This window comes from Plecotus auritus, assembly GCF_963455305.1.
Source record: "Plecotus auritus genome assembly, chromosome: 2".
NCBI classification, from domain to species: domain Eukaryota; kingdom Metazoa; phylum Chordata; class Mammalia; order Chiroptera; family Vespertilionidae; genus Plecotus; species Plecotus auritus.
Window position 1 is genome coordinate 77,906,285 of NC_137771.1, and position 18,386 is coordinate 77,924,670.

At 43.8% G+C, this 18,386-nt stretch overlaps 1 protein-coding gene across 2 annotated transcripts in view; it reads right to left on the minus strand.

The window, feature by feature from the left end:
- Positions 1-9,371: 9,371 nt before the first annotated feature.
- Positions 9,372-18,386, minus strand: part of LOC308241863 (uncharacterized protein) — a 305,025-nt gene continuing 296,010 nt past the window's right edge. For both annotated transcript variants that reach the window (XM_080655525.1, XM_080655523.1), the window contains one exon: positions 9,372-9,554. The gene's annotated coding sequence lies outside the window, so the exon portion shown is untranslated. The remainder of the gene's footprint in view (positions 9,555-18,386) is intronic.

An 18,386-nucleotide genomic window follows, 5' to 3' on the forward strand; every position in this document is an offset into this window, starting at 1 on the left:
AAAAAAGGAAAATGCATAGCATAATCAATTTTACTGCTACTGAAGAATTCACAATGAAGACCCTGATGCAGTCTAACATTTTATCATCTTTACCATAATAAAAAGAAGAAAATGTACTCAGATATTTGCACACCAGTGTTTATAGCAGCATTATTCAAAAGGTGAAAATAATCCAAAATGTCCATTGGTGGATGAGCAGATAAACAAAATGTAGTGTGTGCATACAATGGAATATTATTCAGCCTTTAGAGAAATGAAATTCCAACACCTGCTACAACATGAATGAACCCCGAAGACATCATACTAAGTGAAATACACCAGTCACAAAGGGCAATACTGCACGATCTCACTACTATGAAGTATCTTGAGCAATCAAATTCATAGTGACTGAAAGTAGAGTGGTAGCTGACAAAGGTGGTGGTGGGAAGCAGGCTTAGGAATTACTGCTTAATAGGTAGAGAGTTTTGGCTTGGGAAGATGTAAAAGTTCTGGAAATGGATGGTGGTGATGGTTGCACAACAGTGTGACAGTATACAATGCCACTAAACTGTACATTTAAAAAATGGTTAAAGTGATATATTTTATGTTATGTATATTTTACCACAATCTTAAAAAAAAAGAGAGAAAAAATGTTATGAGAGGATGAGGAGGCGAGAAGCCAGTTGAGGCAGGAAGATCAGAATGGCCCTTGGATTATCGAATAGGAATTCACATTCGTCCCCACAGGGCTGCCTGGAAAAGCTGACGGGGCATCACTGTTCTCTCTAAACCAGACAGTCCTTGTGACAGCATTCTGTCTCCCAGGAAGTACAACCTTTTCATTTTGCTGCTTGAACTTGCAGTGAGATTCAAAAGACGGAACAAGAGTGCACACACGAATGACAGAAAGAGAGGGCATGTGTGTGCACACACTATTTGGGGTAAGAATGATTTATTTCTTTCAATCCACCATTCACTAGTATATTCTTTGCCTGTGTCTACTCTTGCCTATGCCAAAGTCAGTAACAACAATAAAAAGCAGCAGTACTGATGGCGAAAATATTCTTTCAAATACTGTGTTATTTATACAATGATCTAGCAAGGTAATAATAACAGTAGCTATTAGGTCACGAGCTCTTTAAAAAATCACAGCATTTATCATGAAGACCATTTCACAAACGAGGAAACTGAGGTTGATAAAAGCATTTGTCCAAGAACACAACGGAGATGAGATTTTCCCCTCAGGTCTGACTGACTCCAAACTAGAGTTCCTGACTGTTGCATGAGGGTGCACTTTGTAAATGAAGGCCACCTAAATAGGACTTTTAACAAATTAAGAGGAAACAGAAGAACAAGTGGGGGGAAGGCAGGGCAGATACTGCGGAGCTAATTCCATTGCCAAGGCAGGAGTGAGACCTACCTACACCCACATAAGGGGTGAAACCGAATGTTTTAGGAGGACTGATTACTATGACAATTTGAACACCTTCTTTTTTAATTTCTGAAACTCTGCTGTATAAACAGGAACCAAGAGAAAATGACAACCTACAAAAGAGAAAGTCTGGCTGGGGGAGGAGGTGACTAGTCTGCTCTCCGCCAGGGCCCTTCTCGCTAAGTTACTTATTAAAGGACTTAGATGAGAGGAAAAGAAAATATCAGAGGGAAAACAGAAATGTACTCCAGCCAGGGTACTGACCCTTCATGAATGATAATTTCCACAAATTGTTTGTGCTTTCTAAAAGATTACGCTTTGTATCAAAGGCGAGCCAAAGGAAGAGTCATCAGAGGGCTGGATTCTTAGTTCACAGCTTTAATTGATGTTTCGCCTAAACCCAGGTCACAGCCCCAACATGTTCACCACGGAGCTCAGATTATTGGTCAATTCAGTGAAAAATGGGACAGAAAAACTCACTAAGGAACAACAGCTCCCTGAATCTGTTCACTCATATCCTATCTCACCCAGAAATCCAGAAAATTACCGTTAGACACATCACAGGATCAAAGCCTTTGCGTCCAGGAGGAGCTTAAAAGGACACAGACTTTTCCATTTGCTCTGCTCTTCCCTCCACAAGATTATCTTCTGAAATCCCCAAGCGTCTACCCTGACACAGCTTTCTTGCACACCACACTGCCCAGCCTCCCGTCTATCCCCATCCATTTTTAAGCGCCTGGCAAACACAAGAAGGAGAAACAAAGGGTAAATGCCAGTCTGTGGCCTCTGTCTGGACTTAGCCAAGCATGATATGTGAATCAGGTGTGTGGAATGGAACTTTCCATGGCAACAAGACTTCAAGGCAGGCAGGGGAGTCACATATTCTTTCTACCAAGGTAACAGAAACACAGAGGCCACCCAAGGGGCGCTGAAGGTGGACACAGCGAGTTCAGAGTTCTCTGGTGACTGCAAGGACCTAGGTCCTCATTGTCTCCTCCCCCACCTTCTGCTGCTCCTTGAAATAATCTATCATCCCTCTTTTGGGGGAAAGGAAGGGACAAATTTAAAAAGTCTTCTCTAAAGGGATGCTTATGAAAAAAAAATGTAGAAAGGACTACAAGAGAAAAGTGTTTTCTTTAGTAGACAAAGCAGCTCTAGCAGGGGTCCTCAAACTACGGCCCGCGGGCCACATGCGGCCCGCCGAGGACATTTATCCGGCCCGCCGGGTGCCGCTGCCTGTCCTGCTTAGCAGCCGACTCGTCCCGGGCCCACAGTGAACATAGGAATTTGTTCATAGTTTTTTCTTTTAAACTATAGCCCGGCCCTCCAACGGTCTGAGGGACAGTGAACTGACCCCCTGTTTAAAAAGTTTGAGGACCCCTGGACAGGTTTGGGAGCCCTGGCAGCCTGAGCCCGCGCTGGCTACCTACAGGGGCGCTTGCACTTCCACCAAGCTTCTCCGTGTTACGTTGCAACATGGTCTCCTTGGTGAACCCAATCCATAATGAAAAACTCCTGAGCTACACTGTGTTTTACAGATGGCTTTTCAAAATTGTATTTGCTGTAGATAGATACTTTAACATTATTCTAAACTTTTAGAAAAAATATATATTGTGGTTTTATTTTTAAAAGCTTGCTTTTTTTAGACCCATGACTTGGAGGCAAAGAAAAAAGTATACCATTTTAATAAAATCAAAGTTAGCCTCGGTAATCTAGCTGCACAGAGGTAGTCTGAAGGTCAGGTCTATGTTGCCATTAGGGCTTCTTAAGCTATTTCCCTAACCTGAGACCCAAGCCATGTAAGACTTTCCACCTTGTTTAGCTCTGCTCTTCTGAGTCTGTCAGATGACTCCAGACACTGAACAGGAGAATTGCTGTGCTGCCTCTGCTAATGGCTCTACTGTGGCTGATCATCCTCCCCATGGCCTCCGAGAAGCCCTTCTGCCCTGCACGCTGGATCGTGCCACTCAGACTCCAGACCTTTCAGATGGTTCCTCATTGCAAATCTCTCATCATGGTTTCCAGACCCACACATGGCCTGGCATCTGCCTACCTCTTTAGTCCCATCTTCCGCCATTCTCCAATGTACACTCCACATTCCAGGCAAATTCCACTATTCTTAATTCCCCAAATGTACCATTATCCTCTCATACCTTTTGCCCTTGATGTTACTGATTCCTGGGAGGGGGGTGGGAACCACCGCACTTAATTACTACTTTCTTAATATCTCAAGTAAGATATCACTTACTCCAGGAAGCCTAAGTCCTTGCAACAATTTTAGCCTTAAAGTTCTTATAGGTGCAACTGCAGCACCCAGGCTTCCCCAGCTCAGGATCATCATCTAATTCTCTGTCAGCTTCGTGTCTATGATCCCATCCAAATCAAAGCAGGAGCAAGAAGTGTGCCATGTTCAACTTGGAGCCCAGCACATAGGACCATTCAAGATCTATCAAAACCATTGAATGAATGAATGATCACAATGGCAGGCATGGCATGATTAATCACAAAGAGCACCAACCACATCTGGACTCAAGCCTCGCAGTCCGGTTCTGCTGCTTGTTAGTTCTGTGGCTTCAGTGAACCTCAGATTCCTGCTTTTCTTTTTTTCGGATTCCCGCTTTTCAACTTATGTAGCAATGCTTGCCCATGATTATTATAACCATAAAAGAAGCATCAAATGAGTAAGTGTTTGTGAAATTCTTTGTGAATATTTTAATAAGTCTATGTAGAATGTCATTTCCAGAAGGAGGCTAAATAAGAAAGAGCAGAAAGGAGAAGTGGTCTGAGAGGCAGAATGACCGCAGGGGCAGAATCTGAAGAAGAAAACTGGGGGGCTATAGATATTCGTGGTATACAGCCACATATAGCATAGATTGGCTTCTTTTTATTTTTTTCTTTAAACTATAAGAGAACATATTTAGAAAGTCACAGAGGTAGAGAAGTAAGCTGTAGAAGAAATGGGCTCAGGAAATAAGTTACAGAGGCAAAAGAAGGGCCCTTGGAGCTTAGGAGAGAGAAAGGTAAAGGTAATCTGCCTAGGAAGAGGGGGAGGGGGAGGGGGAGGGGAAAGGCATGCGCCTGCTCCATGAAGGGAGAGCGCCTACTTCTTTTTGACAGATAATTATGTTCCCCTCTTCCCCATTTTGGGCCCAGACATTCTTATTATCCTCAATTTTCCACTTATATGCCATGTTCATTTCCACCAAATACTACTATGTACTATTAACAGTTCTTGAGCCTTAGTTTATTCTCCTTCCAATTGTTAAATGCCCTCTCTTTCCCCATGCTCCATGTGAATCTTACCAATACATCATTATCCATAATCATCCCCATCTATAAGGCCTTTCTTGAATAAAGTAACTCAGCCACCTCTCTCCTCCTGATCTTCTAGTGCAATAAGGACCCAAGCTTCACTATTCAGTGCTTTATCTTTATTCTTCACACATATGTGCCATGCCCTTTCTAAATCGTGGGGAGGACCTCACACATCTGAAGAGCCAAGTCTGGGTTAAAAACACAGGGAGCTGGCAGAGGAGGTGAGAGGTAAGAAGTGTACTAAGAATTAGAAAATCGCATTGACTAGTCTGCCAAGAAAACAAAATTTTATAATGAAAAATGAGAAAATTAGCTAGCTAGCCAGTTTCTGAACTTCTAGATTCTGTGGTAGTTGAACATGACACATTACGAAGAGGGCATCAGGTAATGTTTCAGACAGAAGGGAGCAAGTAGAGGACACGGTTTCCCAAGTCAATATACCAAGTGATTTCTTATCCTGAAGAAGAAAACCAAGAAGAAATGAAAAAGCAAAAGGAAATGGAAACCCGATGGAAAAAGAACCACCAGAGTGATCCATCAACAACATTTTGCCGAGTACTGTTGTCCCCTGCCTGGGAAACTGTTTTAGGTGTGTGCTTGGGGTACACAAGGAGGGAAGGTTCTATGCAGAAAATGAAACAGCAGCATCTGTGCTTGCAAGGCCTGGCAGTCTACATAGGGTGACAAACATACAGAGATGGCAGCGTAACTAAAGATCTAAGTCAGTGTGTGAGAAGTGCCAAATGAGCATTGCAGAGTAAGGACAGATCACTGCATGCTGAAGTATTCAGGGAAGATTTTTCTCAAGAGGTGACCTAACTGCTCTATTTTTTTTCTTTTATTTTTATTAATTTTATTGGGATGTATTGATTAATAAAATTATATAAGTTTCAGGTGTATAGTTCTATAATACATCATCTTTATGTATTGTACTAGAGGCCCGGTGCACGAAATTCATGCACGGGGATGTGTGTCCCTCAGCCCAGCCTGCACCCTCTCCAATCTGAGACCCCTCAGGGATGTCCGACTGCCCGTTTAGGCCTGATCCCACCAGGATCGGGCCTAAACGGGCAGTCGGACATCCCTCTCACAATCCAGGACTGCTGGCTCCCAACTGCTCGCCTGCCTGCCTTCCTGATTGCCCCTAACCGCTTCTGCCTGCCAGCCTGATCACCCCCTAACCACTCCCCTGCCAGCCTGATTGATGTCTAACTGCTCCCCTGCCAGCCTGTTTTCCCCTAACTGCCTTCCCCTGCAGGCCTGGTCACCCCTAACTGCTCTCCCCTGCAGGCCTTGTCTCCCCCCCAACTGCTCTCCCCTGCAGGCCTGGGTTCCCCCCAACTGCCTTCCCCTGCAGGCCTGGTCTCTCCTAACTGCCCTCCCCTGCAGGCCTGGTCCCCCCCAACTGCCCTCCCCTGCAGGCCTGGTCGCCCCCAACTTCCCTCTTCTGCCGGCTTGGTCACCCCTAACTACCCTCCCCTGCAGGTTTGATTGCCCCCAACTGCTCTCCCCTACAGGCCTAGGTCCCTCCCAACTGCCTTTCCCTGCAGGCCTGGTCACCCCTAACTTCCCTCCTCTGCCGGTTTGGTCACCCCTAACTGCCCTCCCCTGCTGGCCTGATCGCCCACAACTGCCCTCCCTTGCAGGCCTGGTCCTTCCCAACTGCCCTCCCTTGCTGGCCATCTTGTGTCCACATGGGGGCAGGATCTTTGACCACATGGGGGCAGCCATCTTGTGTGTTGGAGTAATGGTCAATCTGCATATTACTCTTTTATTAGATAGGATAGAGGCCTGGTGCATGGGTGGGGGCCAGCTGTTTTGCCCTGAAGGGTGTCCTGGATCAGGGTGGGGGTTCCCTTGGGGCGTAGGGGGCCTGGGTGAGGGGCCTGTGGTGGTTTGCAGGCCGGCCACGCCCCCTGGTGACCCAAGTGGAGGCCCTGGTATCTGGGATTTATTTATCTTCTACAATTGAAACTCTGTAGCCTGGAGCGGAGCCAAGCCTTCTGCTTGCTCGTGGCGGCAGCCATTTCTATTGGGATTTATGTAGCTTCTATAATTGAAACTTTGTAGCCTAAAGCGAGGCCTGGGCCGGCCAGGGTGTGCGGAAAGCTTGGCTTCCTCATCGCCAGGGGCAACCCTAGCCTCCTGCTCTTTCCAGCTCTGTGGCTGCTGCCATTTCTGTTTGGGTTTATGTATCTTCTATCATTGAAACTTTGTAGCCTTGAGTGGAGGCCTAGGCCAGCAAGGGCGGGCGGAAAGCTTGGCTTCCTCCATTGCCAGGGAAACCCAAGCCTCCCTCCTGCTCTCTGTGGCCGTAGCCATCTTGGTTGGGCTTATTTGCATATTCGCTCCTGATTGGCTGGTGGACGTGGCTTGTGGGTGTAACGGAGTGATGGTTAATTTGCATATTACTCTTTTATTAGATAGGACTAGTGGCCTGGTGCACGAAATTTGTGCACGGGGTGCAGGGGGGTTGTCCCTCAGCCCAGCCTTCACCCTCCCCGATTGGGGACCCCTTGGGGGATGTCCAACTGCCGGTTTAGGCCTGATCCCACAGGCGGTTGGATATCCCTCTCCCAATCTGGGACCGCTGGCTCCTAACTGCTCACCTGCCTACCTGCCTGATCACCCCTAACTGCCCTCCCCTGCCAGCCTGATCTTGCCCCCAAGTGCTCTCTCCTGCTGGCCTGATCTCACCCCTAACTGCCTCTGCCTGCCTGATCACCCCTAACTGCCCTCCCTTGCCGGCCTGATCTCACCCCCAACTGCCCTCCCCTGCCAGCCTGATCTCGCCCCCAACAGCCCTCCCCTGCCGGCCTGATTGCCTCTAATGGCCTCTGCCTCAGCCCCCACTACCATGACTTTGTCAGGAAGGAAATCAGACATCCAGAAGATGGCCAGTTGACCTGGTCTAATTAGCATATTACCCTTTTAGTAATATAGATAGATTATATAGGATAGGATTGCTTAAATGCGGGGGGGGGGGGAGCTTTTTCAGCAGGAGGAGATGCTCTTGGCAGATAAAAGTACATAATCCCTATATCTGGACTGATAGCCAGCCATATGCACTATACTGCCAAACTGGTCATTAAAAAATTGAACCGCTTTCCTACACCTTATACCAAACAGCTATTGTCCTTAAAACCCCTCTACAGCCCCTACCTTAGGTTCTGCCTTTTCAGTTCACCCAGATTAGGTTCTGCTTGGTCGGTTTCTATGCCAGTCAGTGTCAAAAGCTTTGCCTCCTAGGAAGCCATTGGCTCCTCACACTTCACCCAGATTTGCTTCTGATTGGTCAGTTTCTATGCCAGTCAGTGTCAAAAGCTCCACCTCCTATGCAGCCATTGGCTTCTCACACGTCACCCAGATTTGGTTCTGATTGTTTTGTTTCTATGCCAGTCAGCGTCTCCAGGCCTATCAACAGGCCTGATCAGAGAGGCAGGGCTGGCTGATCAGCAGCCTGAGCAGAGGCCAGACAGAAAGAGAGGCACGGCTGCTGGCCAGGCCTGGAGTGAAAGACAGAAGCAAGTGCTGATCAACAGTTGCCACAGAGGCTAACGATCAGACCCTGTTTTTCTCTCCCCAGGCTTCTCTCCAGGCCTGATCCACAGCCCCCTCAGCAGTCAGTGCTGGGTTCAGGCTCCTGCAGCCGAGGCAGTCAGTCCTGGGTCGCCACAGCAACCCAGCACTGATTTCCAGTTGGTTGAGCCTCCAGTCACTGTGGATGTTACAGATCCTGGATTTTTATATATTAGGATTGTGTGTTCACCACCCCAAGTCAAGTCTCCTTCCATCACCATTTATGCGCCCTTTACCTTCTTGTACCTACCTCTCCCCCATTTCCCTCTGGCATTCACTATACTGTTGTGTCTCTCTGAGTTGTTTGTTTTGCTTAATTCCTTCACCTTTTAACCCAGCTCCACAACCCCCTTCCCCTCTGACAGTGTCCAGTCTGTTCTGTGCTTATGAGTATATTTCTATTTTATTTATTAGTTTATTTTTTTCATTACATTCCATGTATAAGTGAGATCATGTGATACTTGTCTTTCTTTGGCTTATTTTACTTAGCATAATTCTCTCAAGATCCATAATTGCTGTCAAAAAAGGGTAAGAATTTCTTCTTTTTTATAGCTGAGTAGTATTCCATGGTGTAGATGTACCACAGCTTTTTTATCCATTCATCTACTGATGGGCACTTGAGCTGCTTCCAGATCTTTGCTATTATAAATAACACTGCAATGAACATAGAGGTACAAATATTCTTTTGAATTAGTGTTTCAGGTTTCTTCAGATGTATTCCCTGAAGTGGAATTGCTAGGTCATAAGGCAGTTCCACTTTTAATTTTTTGAGGAAATTCCATACTGTTTTCCACAGTGGCTGAACCAGTCTGCATTTCCACCAACAGTGCACAAGGAGTTCTCTTTTCTCCACAGCTTCGCTAACACTTGTTGTTTGTTGATTTTTTTTATGATAGCCATTCTGACAGGTGTGAAGTGATATCTCATTGTCGTTTTTAATTTCCATTTCTTTGATGATTGGTGATGTTGAACATCTTATATGTTTATTGGCATCTGTATATCCTCTTTACAGAAGTGTCTATTCAGGTCCTTTGCCTGTTTCTTTAACTGGATTTTTTTTTTTTTTGTATTGAGTTGTATAAGTTCTTTATGAATTTTAGATGTTCACTCTTTATCAGATGTATCATTGGCAAATATGTTCTCTCATTCAGTGAGTTGTCTTTTCATTTTGGTGATGGTTTCCTTTACTGCACAAAATTTGTAGTTTGATGTAGTCCCATTTGATTATTTTTTCTTTCATTTCTCTTGCCTGAGGAGAAATATCAGAAAAAAATTATTGCTGGGAAATACCTGAGATTTTACTGCCTATGTTTTAGAATTTTTATGGTTTAAGTCTAATATTTAAATCTTTAATACATTTTGAATTTATTCTTTTTTAAATATATTTGTATTGATTTCATAAAGGTAGGAAGAGAGATAGAAACATCAATGATGAGAGAGAATCATTGATCGGCTGCCTCATGCACACCCCCCACTGGGGATCGAGCCCGCAACCCAGGCATGTGCCCTTGACCGGAATCGAACCTGGGACCCTTTGGTCCACAGGCCAATACCCCATCCACTGAGCCAAACCGGCCAGGGCTTGAGTTTATTCTTGGGCATGGTGCAAGAAGGTGGTCAAGTTTTATTTTTGTCCAATTTTCCCAACACCATTTATTGAATAGGCTATTTTTACCCCATTGTATGTTTTGCCTCCTTTGTCAAATATTAATTGACTGTAGCTTCTCTGTCTTAAAAGGTAAGACAAAGAAAAGCCTGGGAAAGGATGCCCAGTGTGGAAGCATGTGCACAGAGATTGAAATGGAATTTGCAAGGCATGTGGCAATAGGAAATAAATACCCAGTAAGGACATTAATTTGGAAAAGTGGGCTGGAGAACTCTAAAGACAAATTACATAGAAAAGGAGAGAAAATTCTGAAGGAATTCAGTAGAGCGAAAGAGAAAATAAAGAGAAGATCAAAACTAACGGAAGAAAAGAAAAATGATGTTACAAAACATTTATCACCAGACAAATTTTAAAATTTTAATGTCTGTGTAATCAATAAAGTAATAATTAAAATCCCAGTAGAAAAATAGAAATGTGCTTATAAAGAATTTATTTAAAAAATCCAATAAGCAAATTGCCAATAAAACACAAGAATAAACAAATAATTCACAAAGAAATATTAATTAGAGTAATAAAGAAGATATTATTTTTCCTGCCATATTAGGGAAATCTTTAAAAAGAAAAGGAGGTCAATATTGGCTTAGGAGCATCTAGATGGGCATTCTGAAATGTCAGTGTTGAGAGTGTACAACTTTCTTGGGAAGCAATTTGCCACTATGTGCAGGGGTCCTTCAAAAGACAGTGGAACACTAATTTAATAAAAAAGAATAACGAAAAAACTTTTCATACTCAAAGATGCTCTTTACAACATTGCTTAACCTAACACAATAAACCACCACCAAGAACAACACAATTGATATAGTAAAAAATCCATAGGAAATTTTAAAATAAATTTTGATCAAGTTCCATCAAGAATTACAATACAACCATCAAATATCATTTTAATTTTATTATGCAGAAAGAAAATTCAAAATTGTATACACTGTGATATAAGCACATAGAAATAAATACTAAATGGATTAAATACTAAATATATTAAAATTCTCTCTAGCTTATGTAATTACACTTTATTTTTATTTTATTTTGTAGGTCTTTCTGTATTTTCCAAATTTTCTACAATAAACATGGATTAATATATAATTCAAAATTATATTTGGATTTTAAAAGTAATATAAATATTTTAATTGCAATAATATTTAGAGAAAACTGTCCATTCCCCACTCTCAGCTGCCTAATGTTAAAGTCTTAATTCCTAGATGAGAGCAAACTTCCTTCTAAACCTGGATTCTGTATGACTTATACAGAAAACATATAGGATTGCTGCTTCCACATTTTATTGTCCACAAGAAATGACTTTTAGAAAGTCCTTTCATCATTGTTTTCTTCTAGGAAGGTTTTTATAAGAAGAGTAAATGTCAACTTTATTTTGGGTCTTCATTTTTCCAGAAGCCTAAACCCAATTCTCTTCTTCCCTCTCCTCTCTAGTCTCCTTCCCCATATATTCCTCTCTCTTCCCTCTTCCCTTCCCTTCCCTTCCCTTCCCTTCCCTTCCCTTCCCTTCCCTTCCCTTCCCTTCCCTTCCCTTCCCCTTCCTCTCTCTCTCCCTCTCTCTCTCTCTCTCTCTCTCTCTCCCTCTCCATCTCTCTCTCCCTCCTTCCCTCTATCTCTTTTGTAATATCTAGGTGTGTCTCTTAAATACCACCCTCAGACCAAGATGGTAGCTCTTTCTTTATTTCTTCTGTATGTTACATAAGGTTCAGAGTAGCACCCTCTGTTCAAAAATAACTAAAAAGCTTCAAAAGTAAACTCAATTTCAGTTGCACTTTTAAGATATTTTCAAGAACCATAGGAAATAACTGCATGTGTGGTATTGTACACACAAAACAGTATGTAAGAAGCCAACATGATATTGATTCCAAAGGACATGTGATGAACTCCTTTTCCAGACCCTGTGGGGGCTGGGGCAGGAAGCAGAAGCTGGCAACAGTCCACCACTGGAGAGGGGGCAAAAAAAGTGGTGGTAACTCTAAAGGAAAAGAGAAGCTTGAAATTTTTCTATTACCAAACCAGGCAATTAAAACATTAAATGTGAAATCTGAGGCACTGTAAATTTCCTAATATGGTATAAGTGCTGAGTTTCCCAAATGATGTTTTCTCATCTTTCAACATATCAAAGAGCATGCCAAAACCCCAAAGAAACATTTCCATTTTGAAAACAAAAATAAACCACACACATCCACATTCTATTAATAGTGTTGTCTTGCCTTAAAGACTCTGCATCCTTAGTGAAAAACTCCATTGCAGTTTACATAAATTTTAACATTATTGGAAACTCCTGTCCAAAATAAACTGGATGTGTGTGGGTGAGTTAGGTGGGACTGAGGCAAGAGTAATCAAACCCCTTTCCATATTTTCCTTAGTGGAGACCAAATGTTATGTTCCTCATCGTCACACCTAAGGACAGTGTAAATACATTCTCCATATTTAGCAGCATTTCTTAAGAGAGAGTATAAAGAAGGAAATTGGCAGAAGATACACAGGTTCATGCCAAATCCACAACATTTGAAGACCTAAGATAGAGGGACATAAGCTTAGAACTGAAAATCCCAGCAGAAATTGCTAGGACAAGCAAGGACATGTCAAAAATCCCCAAATCCAGACCATAAACTCTTGATCCTGCCACCATGAAGAGGAAAAACAGCTGCCCTGTGTCACTGTGTTTAGAGACAGAATAAAGCCTTTAAATGTGATCTCCTTCCTCAATCCAGACACTCATGAGCTGTTACCTGTGTGCTCAGCAGGGAGCCCACTGCTTGGAATGAGGACTATGAGAGGTGAATGACACAGAATTTGTTTGAAAGAGGCTCCTCTTTTTGAGAACATAAAAGAACCAACACACAAAATAACAGTAAGAAACCTCAAAGGGAAGGGCACTAGACTGATGGTGATTATTTTATAAGGTACATAAATGTCTAATTATTATGTTGTACACCTGAAATTAATGTAATATTGTGTCAACTTATAGTTGAAAAATAAATTTGAAAAAAAGAAACAACAAAGGTTCATTTTGTCCATCCTTAAATCCTGAGCAACCCCAGAGATTTTTGGAAAATCCTTACACCTGCCTACATGCACAGCCTTACATGTTTAAGCTCTGAATCACAGGCCCTAGAATGTCCCTGCCAAGACAAGGAAAAGGGGAAACCAGAGTTATATGGGGACCACAAAGCCACCCTGATCAGGTACGGTGAGGAGGAATGAAGAGAACCATTCATGTATCCATTCCTCTGGTTCTAGTTTGACTCAGAATCTGGGGACTCAAATGTAACTAGGAAGAAAAGAAAGGGAGTATGGTGGTGAGGCGAAAGGATGATCCTTTTTAAGCCAACAGATGCAAGTCCCAATCCTAACCCAGCTACTTACTTATATGAACTGGGCAGGTTCATGAACCTATTTCTCTTTCTTTTATTTAACAAACACTGATATTAATAGCATTTGGCAGGTGCTCTTCTAAGCACTTCATAATACTTAATTTACTCATCCCAACAACAAACAATTGAAGTTGGTTCTGTTACTATCCCCACTTCACAAATGGGGAAAGTGAAGCACTGGGCTGCCACGTACATTGAAGGTAGCAAAGTCATGATTCAAACCTGGGAAGTCTGGCCCCAACGTCTGAGCCCTCAAGTTCTGTGTTGCATCATTTATAAAATAGTTCCTTGTCAAGACTGTGGCACAGATTCAGTGAAATGTATGGACAGCACCCAGCACAGTGCCTGACAATTAGCAGAGGCTGAATTATCTACCTCCTCCCTCTGCTCCCCATTCCCTCTCCCTATACTGGGGGAGGCTGCAGGCAAGATCCTGCACAGAAAGGCAGTTACCTCAGACTGCAAAGGCTCCAGGGCAAGCTAGAAAACCAGCCTCTGTCTTTATCCCCTGAGGCCTGTAGCAAACGCTCTAACCTAAGCAGAGATGCCCAGCATTTCCACACAGAGCCTGCCTCTATTACCATCTGCATTCAAGGCACAAGCACTGCAGGTGGGCCTTAGGGAAATTGAAAGGCTTCTGATTTTCGTACTAGGAACTGTATATGTTTATGTCAAACACAAACACATCTAAAATTTATATCATACCCACCACCAAGGGAACATGAGCTACTTTCCAGAACCTTCCATTGCCTAGAAACTGGCAGGATATCTGTAGCAGTCTGTGGCTTGTTTTAAGATAGTCTAGAAACGGATGGTTACCTAAAGAACAGGGTCCCTTTTGAAAATTATTAAGAATAATGAAGCCTAGGGTCCTGGGAGCTGTGTTGTAAAACATGAGAAAGTGGTTTTCCAGCCCTTTAGGCAGTATTTTTGTGAACTGAGGACAATAATTTAGAGGACAGAGACTATTTTAAATCTTTATATTAGTCTAAAATATCATTAAGAAAGGTGTCCATATTATTGGTTAAGTGATTTATGTAGTTGGGCAAGTAGTGACCCACACAAAAGGGATCTGATATATTGGGAATTTTCTAAGTACACAATGAGTACATGTTACTAATAGTAAGACATTTATAATGCCACCATTTAGGAATGCTGTCTATACACTCTTTCAATTTTTCCTCAATGAATAAAAAGTCCTATGTGTGCTAAAACAACATAAGAACATTATTTTTTTAATTGTTGACACTATCACAGATGTCCCTCATTTTTCTTCCTTTGCCCACCTCCACCCAGCCCCCACAACCCTTCCCCTGGCCTTTACCACACTGTTGTCTGTGTCTGTGTATATATACTCTTTGGCTACTCTCTTCACCTTCTCTTATCCAGTCCCATGAACCCCTCTCCCTTCTGACCTCTTTGAGACTGTTCATGTATCCATTCCTCTGGTTCTAGTTTGCAGAACATTATTTTATTGCAAGAAAAAAAACACTACAATGAAATATGGGAACTGTGTTCTGACTCTGAGAATGTGCTAACATGGTTTAAAAGTAATTAAGAAGGAGAGCTGACTTTCTCCATTTTCAGTCTTGGTCACTGTGGCTACTGGGTTCATTGATGGCCTGCCAAATCTTGCAAAATTACGGTACTCCTATCCATGCGGTTTCTAAAACTATAAGCTCCTATTGTGAATAAGCTTGATTTTCTGCTTTAGAAATCCTAAGAGAGACTGTTAAAAGAGACTCCACAAAGAGTCCAGGTGCACACACCAGGCATCAAGTTCTTCATTCATTTTAATTACAGTTCAGCCCAAATGAGAGAGGTAGGTGAAGAAGTGTCTTTATAAAATATTCATTAGAAATGGGAAGTTTCTATTGGGGACACAAAAATGGCATCCTTCAACTTGTTCGTGTACAAAGAACCCCAATGTGAATTATGTGTCTGTAATCATATGCGAGCCACATTTAGGCTTGGGGCTCAGCCAGAATGTTTAAGGAGTGGAGACAGGAACAGAAAAGGAAATAGAGTTCGCAGGGAAAGAGGAAGGCTGGATGAAGTTTTTCATACTTTGTGGACCTGTGTGATCAGTTCCTTCTACTTACTGTTTAAGCCCTAGCAGGGAGATTTGTTATCTTCTGTTATTTCAAAAGCCATTAAATGGGGATGAGGGAGGGAAGAGGTGGGGGAGGGAGGGAGTTTTCATGTGTGTGTCTGTGAGTCAGCAGAAGCCGGAAGCCTAACAAAATGACTTCAAACAACAAGCTGGAAAGGAGGACAATAGCTTCCACCCCCAGACAGTGAGAAATTGCTTTATCCTAAGGGATCGTGACCACCCGTGTTCAGTGGAGATAAGTGAGAGCCTTCTCTGCTCTGGCCAATAGGAGACCTGCAGCCACAGCTGCTCCCAGAAGCTCTGGGTGGCCTCCATTTCAGCCGCTCCAAATGGTTTCAAGGCAAAAACACTGCAGCTGGGTGGTTCTCAGAAGCACAGGGGGTGGGAGGAGAGGCTGACAAAGCGGAGGGGTAGCGTCTTGCATCCCCCCACCAGGTGCTCTAAATCCCCTCTCAGGGCTTAGGAAAATCGCAGAGTCTGGAGGCTGAGTCCTGAAGCAGCTGTGTGGGAGCCTGCATCACTGCCATGTCACAGCAACAAACCAACCCTGTGCCTCCGACTCCAGAAACTGGGAGGTTTCCCTGCCAGGCAGTCCAGTGCTCCCGAAGCAGAAGAATAATTAATGCCACTTGGCAAAAGAGTGGGGCATTCCGAAGTCATTCTTGAAGAAGAAAGAAGCCTTGCACACCCCCTACAATGCAGACACAAAGCCCTGTGAGACGTCCCTTTGAAGACTCTGGCAAACCTGACCAAAAACTTACATTTGCAGTAAACTTTTACATTCAAAAAAATGTATTAACTACCCTCTGAAAGAGAGAAAAAAAAGATCCTAATATTTGAGGAGAAGTATATGGAAGTTACAGCATAAGCTCACTTTGGGGTAACTGTCCTTTGCATAAAAGAATTAAATTTTAAAACTTGTTTCACTTATTAATGAGTACCTGCTGTTCAATTTATTGTATTTCTTACTTTCTTTCATTTCCCACTGTCGGGGGTTGTATGTCTTTTTAAATATTTTCATATCTCTAGCTAATACCTACAGCGTATGTTCAACTGACAAAAATATTAGTCAAAACGTAAAATAAGCTGATAAAGCTAAAATCTCATATATAAGCATATAGTACCCTGACCAAGTAACTCCAACTTTGTATATAAATTATTTTGAAAGAGAGAGAGAGAGAGAGAGAGAGAGAGAGAGAGAGAGACTGTGTGTGTGTGTGTGTGTGTGTGTGTGTATGTGTGTATGTATTAATCCTCACTCAAGGACATGTTCATCATTAATTCTAGAAAGAGAGAGGAAGAGAAACATTGATGTGAGAGAGAAACATTGATTAGTTCCCTTCTGAATGCACCTGACTGGGGATAAAACCCCAAACCTGGGTATGTGCCCTGACAGGAATCAAACCCATAACCCTCTGGAGCTCAAGAGGACCCTTTAACCAACTGAGCCACACCAGTCAAGGCGAAATTATATTTTTATTATGACCCCTCACAGTGAATAAAATTTAAGCACAGAATATATAAATTAGAACATTTTAAACCAATTTGTACTGGGAACAAGAGCCAAAATGAACTGTACAAAGCCACCTAAGATATCAATTATTTGGAGGTTCATAGGAAATTGATAGATTATTAAATACTCATATATCCTAAGAGAGTATAAATCATGGAAAAATTGAAACTGATCAAATACACACATTTATTATATTACATATTACTAGAGGCCCGGTGCACAAAATTCGTGCACATGGGGAGTGTGTCCCTCAGTCCAGCCTGCAACCTCTCCAATCTGGGACCCCTCGAGGGATGTATCCCTCAGCCCAGCCAGACATTTCTCTCACAATCCAGGACTGCCAACTCCCAATTTCTCGCCTGCCTGCCTTCCTGATTGCCCCTAACCGCTTCTGCCTGCCAGCCTGATCACCCCCTAACCACTCCCCTGCCAGCCTGATTGATGCCTAACTGCTCCCCTGCAGGCCTGGTCACCCCTAACTGCCCTCCTCTGCAGGCCTGGTCACCCCTAACTGCCCTCCCCTGCAGGCCTGGTCACCCCCAACTGCCCTCCCCTGCAGGCCTGGTCACCCCCAACTGCCCTCCCCTGCTGGCCTGGTCACCCCTAAATGCTCTCCCCTGCAGGCCTGGGTCCCCCCCCAACTGCCCTTCCCTGCAGGCCTGGTCACCCCCAACTTCCCTCCTCTGCCGGCCTGGTCACCCTAACTGCCCTTCCCTGCTGGCCTGATCACCCACAACTGCCCTCCCCTGCAGGCCTGGTCCCTCCCAACTGCCCTCCCCTGCTGGCCATCTTGTGGTGGCCATCTTGTGTCCACATGGGGGCAGCCATCTTTGACCACATAGGGGCAGCCATCTTGTGTGTTGGAGTGATGATCAATTTGCATATTACTCTTTTATTAGATAGGATAGAGGCCTGGTGCACAGGTGGGGGCCAGTTGGTTTGCCCTGAAGGGTGTCCTGGATCAGGGTGGGGGTTCCCTTGGGGCATGGGGCGGCCTGGGTGAGGGGCCTGTGGTTGTTTGCAGGCCAGCCACGCCCCCCAGCGACCCAAGCGGAGGCCCTGGGATCTGGGATTTACTTATCTTCTGTAATTGAAACTTTGTAGTCTTGAGCAGAGGCCAGGGCCGGACAGGAAGTTTGGCTTCCTCCATTGCTGGGGAAACCCAAGCCTCCTGCTCTCTCCAGTTCCGTGGCCACAGCCATTTTTGTTGGGATTTATTTATCTTTTATAATTGAAACTGTGTAGCCTTGAGCAGAGGCCTGGGCCGGCCAGAGTATGCAGGAAGCTTGGCTTCCTTCATTGCTGGGGAAACCCAAGCCTCCTGTTCGCTCTGTGGCTGCAGCCATTTTTGTTGGGATTTATTTATCTTCTATAATTGAAACTTTGTAGCCTTGAGCGGAGGCCTGGGCCAGCCAGGG